The sequence below is a fragment of the Chrysoperla carnea genome, chromosome 2 (assembly GCF_905475395.1).
Source record: "Chrysoperla carnea chromosome 2, inChrCarn1.1, whole genome shotgun sequence".
Classification (NCBI taxonomy): domain Eukaryota; kingdom Metazoa; phylum Arthropoda; class Insecta; order Neuroptera; family Chrysopidae; genus Chrysoperla; species Chrysoperla carnea.
The window spans coordinates 76,413,903-76,428,750 of record NC_058338.1 but is presented as its reverse complement, the minus strand read 5'-3'; the positions used below and the strand labels follow the sequence as shown (position 1 = coordinate 76,428,750).

Below are 14,848 nucleotides of genomic sequence, written 5' to 3'. Positions count from 1 at the left end.
TAACTAGTTTTGGAGAAATCTATGAAAACATATCATCCATTTACCGTTTCTCCAATGCTAAATATGCCTACTTTTGAAGTCTTCTATTTATTTAAATAATCGGGATCCCCCCCCCCCCTAAAATTTACCCTAACTTGCAAACTGGAATTTTTACTACCCTGCTCTTCCACAATTGATTTAATTGTACGCTGTATACGTATACAATATGCTTTAATATATATATATACACATCCTCAGGGTATTTTAAACAAACAACATGTAATCTATATGTTCTTTCACTACGAGTTACATTTCAATTACTTGATCAAATCAACAACTTTAGTTGAAATTAATCTAACATACGCCTTCGTCAAGCATTACTTCAAAACTTAATCCGAACCAAAATCGCTACAAAAATAATAGAAATAACGAATAGACACTGAATAGAAAACACGGATTACAAACGGACATTCGTTTACCAAGGTCCTTTTATTTTGTTTTATACTTTGAACAGTCGACCATTAGTCATACAGACCGTAATGCAATTATTCATATTTACCGTAACATATTCACAAATGTGAATTATTATTATTAATATAGTTAGGACACCAAATGTTATATGACAACATTTAATCTCTTGATACAAGATGAAATGAATCTGACAATAATATCTATTTGCAGTCACAAAATGTATCATTTGGTATCTGTGAGAACCGTTTGTGGACAGCCGTAAATAGAGGAGAAATAGGGAAGTTCATTGAGGAAGATTTGTACATCGTTTTCATAAAAATTTTTCATAACGCGTCATAGTACCTAGATCAGTTTGTTGGCATAACAAGTACAATGCTTACGACTTCAACATCATCAATACGAACCTGGCAATCTTAATTATCTAATTTGGTGACAATTTCAGTGAAAGTCTATTAAAAATGTATTTTAAAATTTTTATATACAGTGCAACCTCGATATAACAAATCGGAATGGAAACAATTAAATATTCGTTATATTAAGTAATTCGTTAAACTGAGATATATCGATGTGAGGTTGGTATAAAATTTGTTATAAAGAAGTAATTAATGATGTTTCGCTTTTCTCCGATCGATTAGAAACACCGTTTACGTTTCTAAGCTATTGCAACTTAATTCTTTAACAATAGTGACTAGCGGCAGTATTTACATTACTTTCCATCAAACAACAACGATTGTTTTACGAAAAAAACGTGTCGGTATTGGTATATTGGTGGGAACGGTATACAACAAAGCTTTTGGGTTGACAAAATTCGTTTATTAGAGATATTTACACTGTTTTTTTTTTTTTTTTGAGAGTTGAAAATATTTTTTTTTTTGATAGTTGAAAATTCGGTTTAAAGAGGTTGTCCGCAAAAAATGTTGGCAATGTAAAGGTATATTTTACATTGACTCTGATCGACAATTGAAGGGAATTACGTAGAATTTAAAGAAATCGAGACAGTAGCTCTATTGAAATACGTTTTATTAAGGTTGTATTCAAGTTTGTCCAAAAATGGATATAAGTTTTTATAATTACGTAAAAAATTGTTTTTAAGAAAGATGTTAATGCTTACTGTTTAACCATCGAAATCTTTTTTCTAACACATTATTTAATAAAAGTTTGAATTCAAAGTATGTTCCCAATAAAAAACTAAACAACTTTTGTAAAAAACATTTTTTCGCAAATTGTTTACCCATGAGGGCGCAAATTAGGAAAATAATTTGATGTCCATTTCCTCCAAAACTATAAAAAATAGTGAGTTGAAAATTTGCTGGTAGCTTACACTAAGGCCACCATTATTGTTTTTGGTTGCCTAAAAACTATTTCTCCAACAACGAAAACAATTATCGTATCAACAATTGTCTCAATACGTTTCAAGTAAAACAAAAAACAGACGTACGTTAATTTGAAATTATAAAATGAAAAGAAACACACTTCGATACTTCTTTTAATTTTAACTAAGCATAAATAAAGCATGAAGGAAAAAATAAGGTATGATGGTTGTTCTCATATGAAAGTCTGTACCTATGTATGTATTTATATGTTGTATGTATATGTGTCATTTTAATGAAAAACATATTACAACCCTAGTGTGTGTTATTAACACCACATCATTATCATGTTGATGCTGTAACACTCTTTCCAGTGATATGAGGGAGTCTTTGTATTCAGCAGGATGGGATGGATTGAAGTAATATTAGTGCAGCATTAAGTAGCGAACGAGATTCAAAAAGATTTCTATCAAAATTTATTTTTCAATCTATGAAGGTTACTAAAACCTATTTTGCTAGCTTGAAATGCCAGAAAAGAATTTTCAACGATTTCAAAACTTATAACAATAGATATAAGAATTGGTAAGCGAAAATATTTTTCTCCGGTTTGAGGGGTTCAATTAATCGAAAACCCATTTTTTCCATTGAGTTTATTTACCCTCGAAGAAGACTAAAAAGCAACAAGTTAGGATCTAGGTTAAAGTTTCCCAAACTTTGGAATATTTCTTCTTCTACTACTCTCAAGTATTTATTTTTTTCAGATATTTACCTGTAAATTGAGAAAGACAAAAGTGTTTAAGCATATTAAGAAAAAGTATACCAACCATAATAAATCCGAAACCAAGATCTTAGGAAAAATATCTGGAAAACATGAAACATTTCAGGTAAAGAATTCTCAATGCACCGGCAGAGAAGTGAACTTGGTCTTTGAAAATTTTTAGAAGTACGCAAAATATGAACGTTTAAAATTCCTAATTAAACAAAGAGGAAGATATAGGTTAGCGACGTCATTATCCGACATCACCGTACATACAAAACACATATAAAACTTTATTTTCCTAAATGAAGATGGGCAACAATATTTGAATGCTTATTACTGATGCGTTTTTCAATCAATTTTAATTTTACTTTCAAATTTTCTCATGGTATCCAGTCTAGTTTCACATTTTTATACGTAATATGGTAAATTCGATATTACGCAACTACCGTATTGCTGTTCCTTCCCTCATTAAGTAAGATTTCCCAAACCAGAAAATTTGACGAATAACTCCTATATGTTAGTTGCCTGATGTCGAATATTACCCATAAAAATGTAAAACTAGGCTTAATTCCATAACAAAATCTAAAAGTTATTAAAATTCGTAAAAAAAAAATTCTACACATTCAAAGATTGTTGCCCCTTCTCCTTTCAGCAAAAAGTTTTATATGTAGTCTCAATGGTGATATCGGTCAATGACGTCCCAAGACTAAATCATCCTTTAAAAATCGACTTTTTTTTCTGCCCATCCAGTGAGAATTCTTTACCTTGCCTATTGTGCTTTTTTTTATTAGAAAATTTTCCACAGCCATGAACCATTTCATGTTGCACTATATATAGATAGCGTTGAAACGAACAAAATCTAGACGAATATGAAAATGTATAAGAACTACACACACCTTCAGGTAAGAAAGTAACAAGGAACGAATAATATCTCTTTAATAAGTGTGTGTTAGGATCATTAAACCTCACACGATAAGATGAAGAAAATTTTCATTCACATAAATACTAAAACCTTGAAGCGTTTGTTAACATTGTTTCATTTACTTGAGAAACCATTAAGATGCGGATGGAGTTTGGAACAGTGCAAAAAAAAAAACCGTATATATAAGAGTAAGGAATTTATTTAATGATTATTATTGCTTTACCTACTTCAGGATATGTTTAAGGTACTTAAATTTTCTTTGGTTGGTAGTCATACCTTTTTACTTTCTTGTACAACGAATAGGAAGTATTGAAATCACCAAAAAATTCGATGTTTCAGCGTGTCGTCTGTACGTACGTAAATGTGTGTATTTCACATAACTCAAACGTCGTATTCTACGAATATTGAAATTTTAAATTGAGATTATTGTAACGTACATCTACCTTTTTGAACTCCTTACTGAAACCATTAAATATTCTGCATTAAAAATCAAATATCAGTTGTAAAAATTTTGGATTAAGGACTGTTGTAAGTTGCTTAGCCCAACGAGACCAACTCGTCGTCGTTTTATTGAATGGGCGATTTTTGGGAAAGGAAATAAACGATATCGACTCTGTGGTTATGTCAATGAGACTTTACCAGACTTACCGAACCATTGTACCATCCATTCAGTAGCGTAGAAACGGCGGTATAACGGCTTTCAAAATCGATTTACCCCGCGGATCGCGTTTACCCCCGGATGCTGTTTTGAATATCAAAAGACAAGTACCCGGCGAAATCTTCGTCCTGGTGGTCCTGAATGAGACACGCAAGAAAGTAAAAATCATAGACATCGGCATTACATTTGAGGGTGCCCCTGCTGCCCTGACAAAAAGCTAAGGTAAGCTCGGCAGCAAAACCTCGACAAATATAATCAAGTTGTTGCAAAATTTATAGCTGACATTTTATGGTTAAAGTAATACATAGTAGTAAATTAAAAGTGAAAGCAAACAATTCACTGAATGCATTGCTGAAAGACCCTGTATAGAAATTGTTGAATGTCAGTGCAAGCATTATTTTTAATAAATTAGAAGAGTTTAATAAATGATCACAATTACGACGGCTTTTCCATCGCCATTTATTTCGTTTTTGAATTTTTTTTTTTTCAATTATTTTTAACCACTAGCTGAATCTATTCGCGAACTCCGAATCTTTAATAGTATTGGAGGAAATGTACACGAAAATTTTGTTCTATTTTGCATCCTCATGGGTAAACGTGTTGTTTCCGAAAAAATGGTTAAAACGAAAATGGACAATTTTTTTAAAGAAAAATGATTTTGAATTTAACTTTTGTTCTATTTCTAACGTTTTACAAGATGGATGGTCTACGGGCCCAAGACCCAATGGATCTATGTTGCTCATTTACGAACTCAAACTCACTTTTTACGTCTTGACAACGGTATTAAAATTTCAGCTGGATATCGCTTTTAATTTTTGAATATATTTCTAAGCGCAAATTCAAATCCTGCGTCTAAAATTATAGTATACCTTGATATATATTTCACATATACCGGCTGTTAAAACCTACAACTTTACCTCGAGAAAATACTCGTTTCATCTTTTAATCAAATGGCTAATTTGGTCGGACTAGAGGTATTTTTTTGACCAGCCCTTAATCTATTTTGATTAGTTTATAAGCGTACAAGGAAGTCCTGTACTCTTCAAATTAGATTTTTGGTTTTACTATATGTATTAAGTACTAATGTGCAATATATTGTTGTAATACATAAATAGGGCTATAAATTCGAGAATATGATGTATATATAGAAGGAATTCTTTTGTTTTTGTACTGCTTTGGGTAGCTCATCTAAATCTCATCATGGTTTGGTGAGTTTTTTGTGATAAATGTTGGTGAAGGGTTTTGGTTGAAGAAGTTGTGTTCGTAGAAGGTAATATATGTTTTGTTATCTTTATTAACTATTTGAATATTTAAAGGAAACATTAATTGTTCAAAATTATTTTTTTTTAACAATTTTTTGTTTTTCAAGCAAATAATTTTTATTTCAATAAATTTCGAGCTCTTAATAAATCACTCTTTTAAGAGAGCCTAGAAAACTTGTTCTATGTCTCAACTAGTATAATGTCAAGTACAAATTTTTTTTTTTGGGAAGCGAGCCCTAATCTTGCACTTGAAATATATCTGAAAACACTCTTCATTAAATTACCTTTTTCTTTAGAGCCTTCTTCAAACTGCATTATCGCCAATTGTCTAGTTATTCCTTGTAAGGAACCCTAAACAATTACTTGAAGCATAGCTAAGCACTCTCCATTAAATTGCCTTTTAAATGAGAGAAAATGAGAGAAAAATTAAAATCTGTTAATTCCTTTAGGCGCTACGATGCCACAGACAGACAGTAACACACACACACACACACACACTCACGCAGATAGCGGTCAAACACCCTTTTTTTTTATTCGAGGGATGAAAAGTAAAGAAAATGGATATAGGTACTATTATAACATTAAGAATGTCTAAATTAATTATATTCTATGTTTTACAAAAATAATTGAGCTTGCTAGTAATTATAATAATATGATTAACTAAATGTCCGCCATTAAAAAACAAAACTCTTTTATGTATAAATATCAGTAACAAAAAAACTATTGATAAAATAATAATGTTGCTACAATTAAAGAAATTATATTTTTAGTACCTACAAACTATGAAATTATATTTCTAGTCACATTATGCGATAAAAATTTTACATGTCTATTAGTTTTTTTTTTTGTCAGTTAAAAAATAGTAGAACCGCATTATAACTATAAATATTGTCGAAACAACATTTTTACACTAATCACTTTACAATTATGTTCTAACTATTAATTAAAAATACGCACAATTGTTGAAACAAATTTTTGACATTATTAACATTAATATATTACTTTTTTTATTTTCATATTATTTCAGCTTGGGCATTAAAATATAAATTAATATAAAATTATGTAGAGGTTATGATTAACAAAGTTGAAGAATATATAACGAACGAAATATTTAATGGCAGAACGCAAAGCAGATCTCTCATCACGCGACTAAATATTACCGAACTAAGGAATTCAAAAGGATGATTTCGGGAAATAATATGTCCAAAAATAAATTCACATCTGTACTATATATAAAAAGACAAAATATTTCATTTTTTATATGTGGTTTGTTTGCTTGTTAGTAATGGATAACCTAAAAACAAATTAATCGATTTTTAAAATTATTTCACTTATAGATCCCATGCATTTGGGATATAGTAGGACACCACGGGTTTGTTTTAATGATAAATACATCTTTGAAACTTCGTGAGTGGCTTCCATTTGACGAGTTATATTTGAGTTATCGTTCTAAAAAAACGCATTCGGAAATTTGTCGGACAATACGACCACTTGATAACTAACATTAATTATTATTAAACAATAAAATATTTTGTCCTACACTGCTCTGGTGGTTCACTTTTGCCAAATTGTTTAATAATGTTATCAGGTGGTCATAGTGTCCAAAAAATTCCCTACTACGTTTTTTCAAAACGATAATCAAATAAGACATATTCATGGTCAATCGAAAACGCGGCCTTTTGAAAAAATCGTGGAGGAAAGTTTGGTAAACCTGTCAAAAGGAAGCCACTCGTAAAGCTTCAAGCATGTATTCATCATTTAAGAAAAAAAAATTGTATTCCACCATCTAGATTTGCGATCTAGTAGAATTTATGTAAAATATCATTGAATATTTTTAAGCATTGCCGTTTGTTGTAGACTTTGTCTATCGTATTATTGACAAAAATAATATAATTAGAATCCATACAATTATACTGACATGTAAACTCGACAGAATATACGACCAAATGTTTATTAAACATAACGCAACCAATATGCTTAATAAATAGTCCGTGGAATGGATGATTCCAACAGTGCATTTATAATACAGATGCTGGACATGTGCATCATGATGCATTAGCTATACACGTTTTGTCTGACATTGGGTGGAAATTTTTGGGTGGAAACACCCTCTTCAAGCAAGGCTTATTATATATATCGTGCAACATGCTTAAAAAATTTAATTTTGCTTTATCTTCTATATCGGTGAAATCAAAAACTTGTAGATAATCATTTCCCTTATTTTAGTATTTTATTAACTATTAGATATCGGACTTTTGAGTGTCCTTTCATGGATTATCTTCATTGCTATACGTTTGCTATTCGTTGTGTACGTAGTCATGGTAGGGGCAATAAAAACGATGTCAGCGCTTCCAGTGAAAAATTTTGGCGATAAAGGAGGCTGTTATGACTAACTTGCAATTCTTTACATGTTAATATTATAGAAAATGTCAAATTAAAATTAATGAAAAACACTAATTAATTGAAGATAATGCATTAAAAATTGTGAAAATAAGAAATCAAATGGCACAAATATTATTTTTCAAATGTAAATTATCATAATTACTTATTTCAATTTGTGAGACAAGAATATTAAATTTTCAATATTAGTCATAAATGCAATCCATACAATTATATATGCATCCATACAATTCTATAATTCAAGTAGTGTATCGTTACCATAGAAACGCCTACAATAAAACTCACACACGGTGCGAATACATTCAAATGGGATTTATTCTTCACAGAATCCCATCACGTGTAACAAGAATTATAAATGTTTACCAAACTGAGCTCAAAAAAAATTATTATTAATTTTAGTGAAAATTCAACCATTCAGATGAATATATTATTGGCAACCGATTTAATCTTTACATTTTGACGGGTTTGAATTACCTATTTTCAATTTTGTTTTTCAGTACTTTAATATTGTTGATAATTATTTATTCTTGTACAATTTCTATCTCTACTGACACTTTTTTTTCATGTTTGAATGTTTTCAACCATTTTCTATTACTTATGGGGTACGGAACTATAAACTAGCATTTGAAACATAAGAAAGAACAATCTCGATCGAATAACCATTCAAACAAACAAAAAAACAAATTCGGTCCATTTGCTTAGAAGCTCCAATTCCACAAACGAATCGATCAGATCTTATTTTGTGCGATTGTAGCTACTACATGGATGAACCAATTTTGATTTTTTTTTTGTCTGAAACGCTATTTGATCGAGAGTGTTATTATCTATATACTTCAAAAAACTGATCATCCTTTGGTCGATCATCACCTCTTTTATAGTTGTAATCGGATACGGAATCTCAACGCAAATCAAAATTCAAATGGTTCATCCTTTTTGGTGCTACGGTGCCATTGATAGACACACAGGTACACCGATACATAGACACGTTAAATTTATAACACCCCTCCTTGTAGCCAGGAGTTAAAAATTTGCATTTTTAATCGCAAGCTTCTATGCTCTTTATAACTTAAAGATATCATAAAGTATTCTATTTCGTATTTTGAAGTAAAAGCAGAAAGTTCTGTATGTATGACATCCAACCACTATACTAGAATTGTTATAATTAAACATATGCATCGATGTACATATGTATATATGTATGATGTAATAATATATAGATAGATTAAAATATTTAGATAATAATCCATTATTTGATAATATCCAATTCTGTTCATTATATCAGCCAACCCATAATGACTATAAACAGGTACCTGTTCTATAACTGAACATAATGTCAAAGGTATGCGAAAAATATGCACGTACATGTACAGAGTTGGCAAGGAGTATGAAAGCACCTAGAAATGTGACTTTAAGCGTGGAATGTTTGATCTTAAAAAATTTGTCACATTTTTCCAAAAATAAGTTGAAACAATTTTGCTTATGATATCATCCGAATTAATATTTAATCGTTAAAATTTTTCCATCAAAAGTAAGTAGAATAACTTCCTGATTAAAATTGTATCTACATCTCTTATCAGTCATGAATATGAGTTGATTTTAAATGATCTTTTGATAATAATAATTTTTCCCCTGAGATGTTTTCGATATTTTCAGAGACTTCAATTATTTTTCCCTATCCTGTATTATAGATAGATGTGTGTATTATATATAATCAGATCTGTGTAATACAAAGCTTTAGCATACATATATCCATCCTATCATGTAATATAACGTATTTATACATTCAAAGGACCTGTATATTTTATATTATACTAGCTTGATACCCGCCCACTTCACTGGGCTTAAAAGTAAAAACCACTGCTTCATAGCATCCACCTCTCTTGATCTCACTTATTCCCTTTCCATAACACTTGAAGGGATTGTATGCACAGTTGTCTATTTTTCAAATTGTAAAACAGTCATAATTCATTGAGTATATCAGAAAAGGTGGCTATGAAAATTATTTGACATTTGCTATTTTTAATTTTTACAGAAATCTTTAAAGACATAATCATTTTGAGCCATAAATTAAAGATTTCTGTAAAAATTTAAAATAGTAAACGTCAGACTAAATTTAATTTTTTAATTTTTTTTAGTATATCTTTAAAATTAATAGCTCATGTGTTATTCTGTTGTATGAGCTATATTGCTGTACAGTGAAAGCGTAACAAACAAACAAACAAATAAACAAACATCCTTACTTTCACATTTATAATATACAGGGATGTATAGAGATAGAGATACAGGTTGTTTGAAAATGTGTTAATAGGTTAGGCCGAAGTCACACACTGCATCAATTCATCTCTTAGATTATTTGTTATTTTTAACGTTCGTCTTAGCAATGCGTGTGAATAAATAGAGCTATTCACACGGACGCTAATTTCAATCCGCGTAAATTTTAATTAAAGGCATAAACATATTATTATTACAAACAGTGTTGGAAAATAAGTGTATTCAAATAAATGCTCCTGTCAGCTTAGCCCGATCAGTTCTTTGCAATGAATTATTTTGACAATTTTAGAAGGCTTATTTTTGATTTAAACCTCAATGCCACTTGTTTACTTTAGACGACGCCATACAATTTCAGCTTGCCATTACGGTTCTGTTTTCTTATTTGTCACCTTTGATGGTTGCGCTCGCAGGAATACGGATTTTTGAAGCTGCATGAATTGGATTGAAGAATAATAAGTGTATGCAAAAAATTAAGATAATTGATAGATATTTAAGTATGTAATCTATGTCTTTTTTCTTCATAAAATTAAATTAAAATATATTTCATTTTCGAATTGAGATGCATAGATGAGACTTTTATAATATAACTTATAATGCTCCTTCTTAAATCATTATCAAAGTGATGGTCAAGGACATCAGATGATATAAAAAGGATACTTAGAGAGCTGTCTTTTGGGACAAATTTTGGAAATAATTTAATTGAAATTGAGATATTTGAGTTGAGTTTCTTCTTTTGAATGATTGTTTTCAATTACCTAATTATTTTACAATTTCACTTTTCAAAATGAATTGAGCCAGGTTTATTTGACCATTCATTTCCACAGTAATTATTTATAGGTATGTTAAAATTTTACGTCATACCTTTTCCAAACTGAATTGAAACAGATTTTGAAGATCATCGCAAATTTTTTAGTTTTTTCGACAACAGAACTCTGTGCTCGCACTTGAAACATAGCTAAGAACACTGTCTGTTAAATTACCCTTCAAATGAAGCCAAAAAATTAAAATCAGTCCATCCGTTTAGGCGATACGATGCCACAGACAGACAACAAATAGACACACACACACATAGACACACACACACATAGACACACACACACACATAGCTGTCAAACTTATAACACCCCTTTTTTTCATTCGGGGGTTAAAAATGTACTCAATCAATAAACGTTGGTTTTATTAAATCAAAATATGTTTAAAATTATCCATCAATCTTACGCCAAAAAGTAACACTGGAATTAATATATATGGGTTTGTACCATAGATAAATAGATGCAAACCGAATGTCTATGTAGTTTCATCTTTATGATCCATAATGAAATGAGTTTGTTATTTAGTTTGGTTATATAATTGTGATGTTCTCTTGTTTATATTGTTAGGTTAAATTTGATCTGTATTATATATGCAAGTGATAATATAGATTTTATAGAGTGTGTTTTATATAATACCTGTCAATCATACTAGCAACAAATAAATACAAATAATCTTGAATGATCTGGTTCTGAATATTTATTTATGGAAAATTAATTGAATCCTTAAAATTTACAAGGGCACTGATGTTCTGAAATCTTGTTGAATGTTCTTCTAAATCGTCCTTAGGACATTAAATTGAGAAAATAACGATCTTTTGTAAAATTTGGAAAGGCTTCAAGACAAACGTTTAAGACAAGTATATCAGTTTTTAAGACAGAATAGCAAAATGGGCGTAATATCTTCGAGTAAATGTTAACATGTCCGTCAAAGATTTTCAAACTAATATTATTTAAATATGACAGTTGATACTCAAAAGGTGCTAACCAGGCACTTTAATCATAATTATTACTAACAACATTCGATGGAAATACGATAGGTTGCTTAAAATCAGTTTTTTTTCGAAAGAAATCTGTTATATTTTGAAAGTGCCGAAAAGTGTACTGCCACTTCTTCCAGATCCTTTAGGAAACCGTATACCAAAAGTTAAATTGGTTAACCGGTGCAACGATAGGTCAACTATAATTCCATGTGTATTAATTATCAATGGTCGCGATTTATTCATACCTTCTTTTAGTGAGATACTTTTAATAAGCCTGTTCAAGCTTATCGATAGACACTTTTACCAAAAATTAATTTTTGGTTGAAGACATTTTGTGTATAAAAAAGATAGGTGTCATGGGACACCCGGTAGGAACTATGATTCCATCGTATCTTTTAAATGTAGCCCTTATTTTATTATTATTACTTATTTTTGTTGTTTACTCATAATTATGCATACGATATTAACATCATGGTCTATTCGATTATTTTTGATGTAATATGCTACATACAGGCGTAAGCTAAATATTGACAAGTATCTTGTCTAGTAATCTTAATTAAAGAGAATTGAAAAAAATACACTCGAACCCGGACTTCTTGGATTCATGTTAAGCGCCAAGTTGTAATTACAGTTAGAAAAAGACATACTTTTGATTTAGCAGTCAACCTAAAATGTGCGCACATTTAGTTTGATCGGGATATTTATTATGCCATAACATAAAATATCCTTCTACTTACTATAAATTATCTCTATTTTCTTTAACTTCTGATAAATCACTTACACTGATAACTGACTGATAACTCACTTCCACATTTTTTTTAATGGAAAAACATAAAATTTCGTTAAAAGAATTACAAAAATATTTTCAAATATTCTCAAAATACATGGCAAGCTGCTTCGCTTAAATAAGTTTCCTATGTGACCCGGGTGAAAATGGTCGATTTTTGATGTTGTTTTTTTGTTGCACTTTTTTGATTTTACCTTCCAACCAGCCATGGTAGAATTAGATATGATATGCTCTGGTACAGGTAGGGATAGGGTGGATTCTCTCAATCTCGGTAAACTCTTTCGCACGGTACCCAGTCACCGCCATATTGATTCTTTTTTTACGTTCGAGGTGTCAAGTTGGTCAATGTTTTGTTTGCATATTTGCAGTGTCGAACTGTCTCATAAAAAAATGCAAAAACCTGAACGATTTTTTCATTTCTAAAATCAAAGACTGTTTTTTACAATACTTGAATCAGAAAGCGGGAACAAGCTAAGATGGTGTCGCCTGGGTAGGTGCGCGAACTGAACCAAAACTCTTCCTCCTTCGTACATACCTTGTCTAATTCTAACATGCAACCAGAAAACAAATTGGAACAATAACTTGCGATAAGGAACATAGTTCTATTTTCATGAATGAATCATGTTTTACAGGATGAAAGGCCATTAAATTCCGTACGAATGCTGTAATCATTCATTATGCTATATGTATGCATTTAAATGAAACAACCTATATTCATATAATATTAATATACACAAAATTGACAAGACAGGTATGTGTGCTGTTGTTATAACTGTCAACAATGCTTTTATATAACTAACATGTGAGAACTTAAACAACTATTAACAGCGTACACATAATATTACCATATTACAAAATACATATACTAAAGGTGTGTTACAAACACACTTGAAATGTACTCAGTATATCATCACATCCAGGGCAGAGCCTATTTCTATAGTTCAGGTCAACTATTCAAGTTCTTAAAAAGCTACTAGGTTTATATCAAAAGATATATATACGTAATCCAAATTGCGTATAACGACATTACCGATATCAACAAATTTTGTTGTTAAAACCGTTAGTCGTTATAAACAATCTATATAGATATATATTATACCATGCATATATGTAATATATATGAAGGTATACTAAGTTTAGTCCCAAGTTTTTAACGCTTAAAAATATTGATATTACGAACAAAATTTTGGTATAGGTGTTCATAAAATCACCTAATTAGCTCATTTCCGGTTGTCCGTCTGTGAGCACGATAAATCAAAAACGTAAAGAGATATCAAGCTGAAATTTTAACGTGCTCAGAACATAAAAAGTGACGTCGAGTTTGTAAATGAGCAGCATGGGTCAATCGGGTGTTGGGTGCGTAGAACCCATCTAGTAAACCGTTAGAGATAGAACAAGTTTAGAAAATTTTCCTTATAAAAAAATATACAACTTTTGTTTGAAACACTTTTTAGTAAACCTCAATGTTTACCCGTGAAGGCGCAAATTAGGCGCAAATTGTGTAGTATGCATTATATGGGAATATCAGTTATGTATGTGTGATATGTATGTATGTGTAATGTGACAGAGTGATCAACACTGTAAATACATGATATTTCAACAAATAACACAGTCAATTGTTTTTTTTTCATTTGTTGTTATATTAAGGTATTTCCAGCATGGTATTTGCAGTTTCTATGTTAAAGCAATGGTACAATTTTTTTTACGACAGAATTTAACGAAAAATTAAATTTAAGAATTTAATAATGCTTACTATTAATTCCCAAAGTTTCAGAAATTTTGACCGTTTAAAATGGGAAATAATTATGCCAACGTCCCAATTTCGATCAATTTACGTCAAAATTAATATCTCGAAAGTGAAAATTAATTTCTAAATTTTTTTTTTAGAATTGTATTGTATAAACATTTTTTTCTACTTTTTCTTCAATATATAATAATATCATAAAAAATAGTTGGAGAGACCGGACATTTTACATGCTTTAAATGAGACATGACCCTCAAAATCGCGAACTTTGTCTTTAAATATCTCGCGATCTAAACGGTCAAAAATTATGAAATTTTAGGAATTCATAAATAAAGCTATTATAAACCCGAGAAAAAAAATTCGGCCAAATCTGTCGAAAAGTGATTTCATGCTGGTACTACCTTAAAGTGAAAGTATATAATATATATATATATATATATATATATATATATATATATATATATATAGGTAGAGTTATTTTAATCTATAATG

The 14,848-nt window shown here is 30.2% G+C and overlaps 1 protein-coding gene across 1 annotated transcript in view; it reads right to left on the bottom strand.

Annotated features, from left to right (window-relative positions):
• LOC123293908 (zeta-sarcoglycan) overlaps positions 1 to 14,848 on the bottom strand; it is a 684,554-nt gene that overhangs the window by 517,949 nt on the left and 151,757 nt on the right. The gene's annotated exons all lie outside the window — the stretch shown is intronic.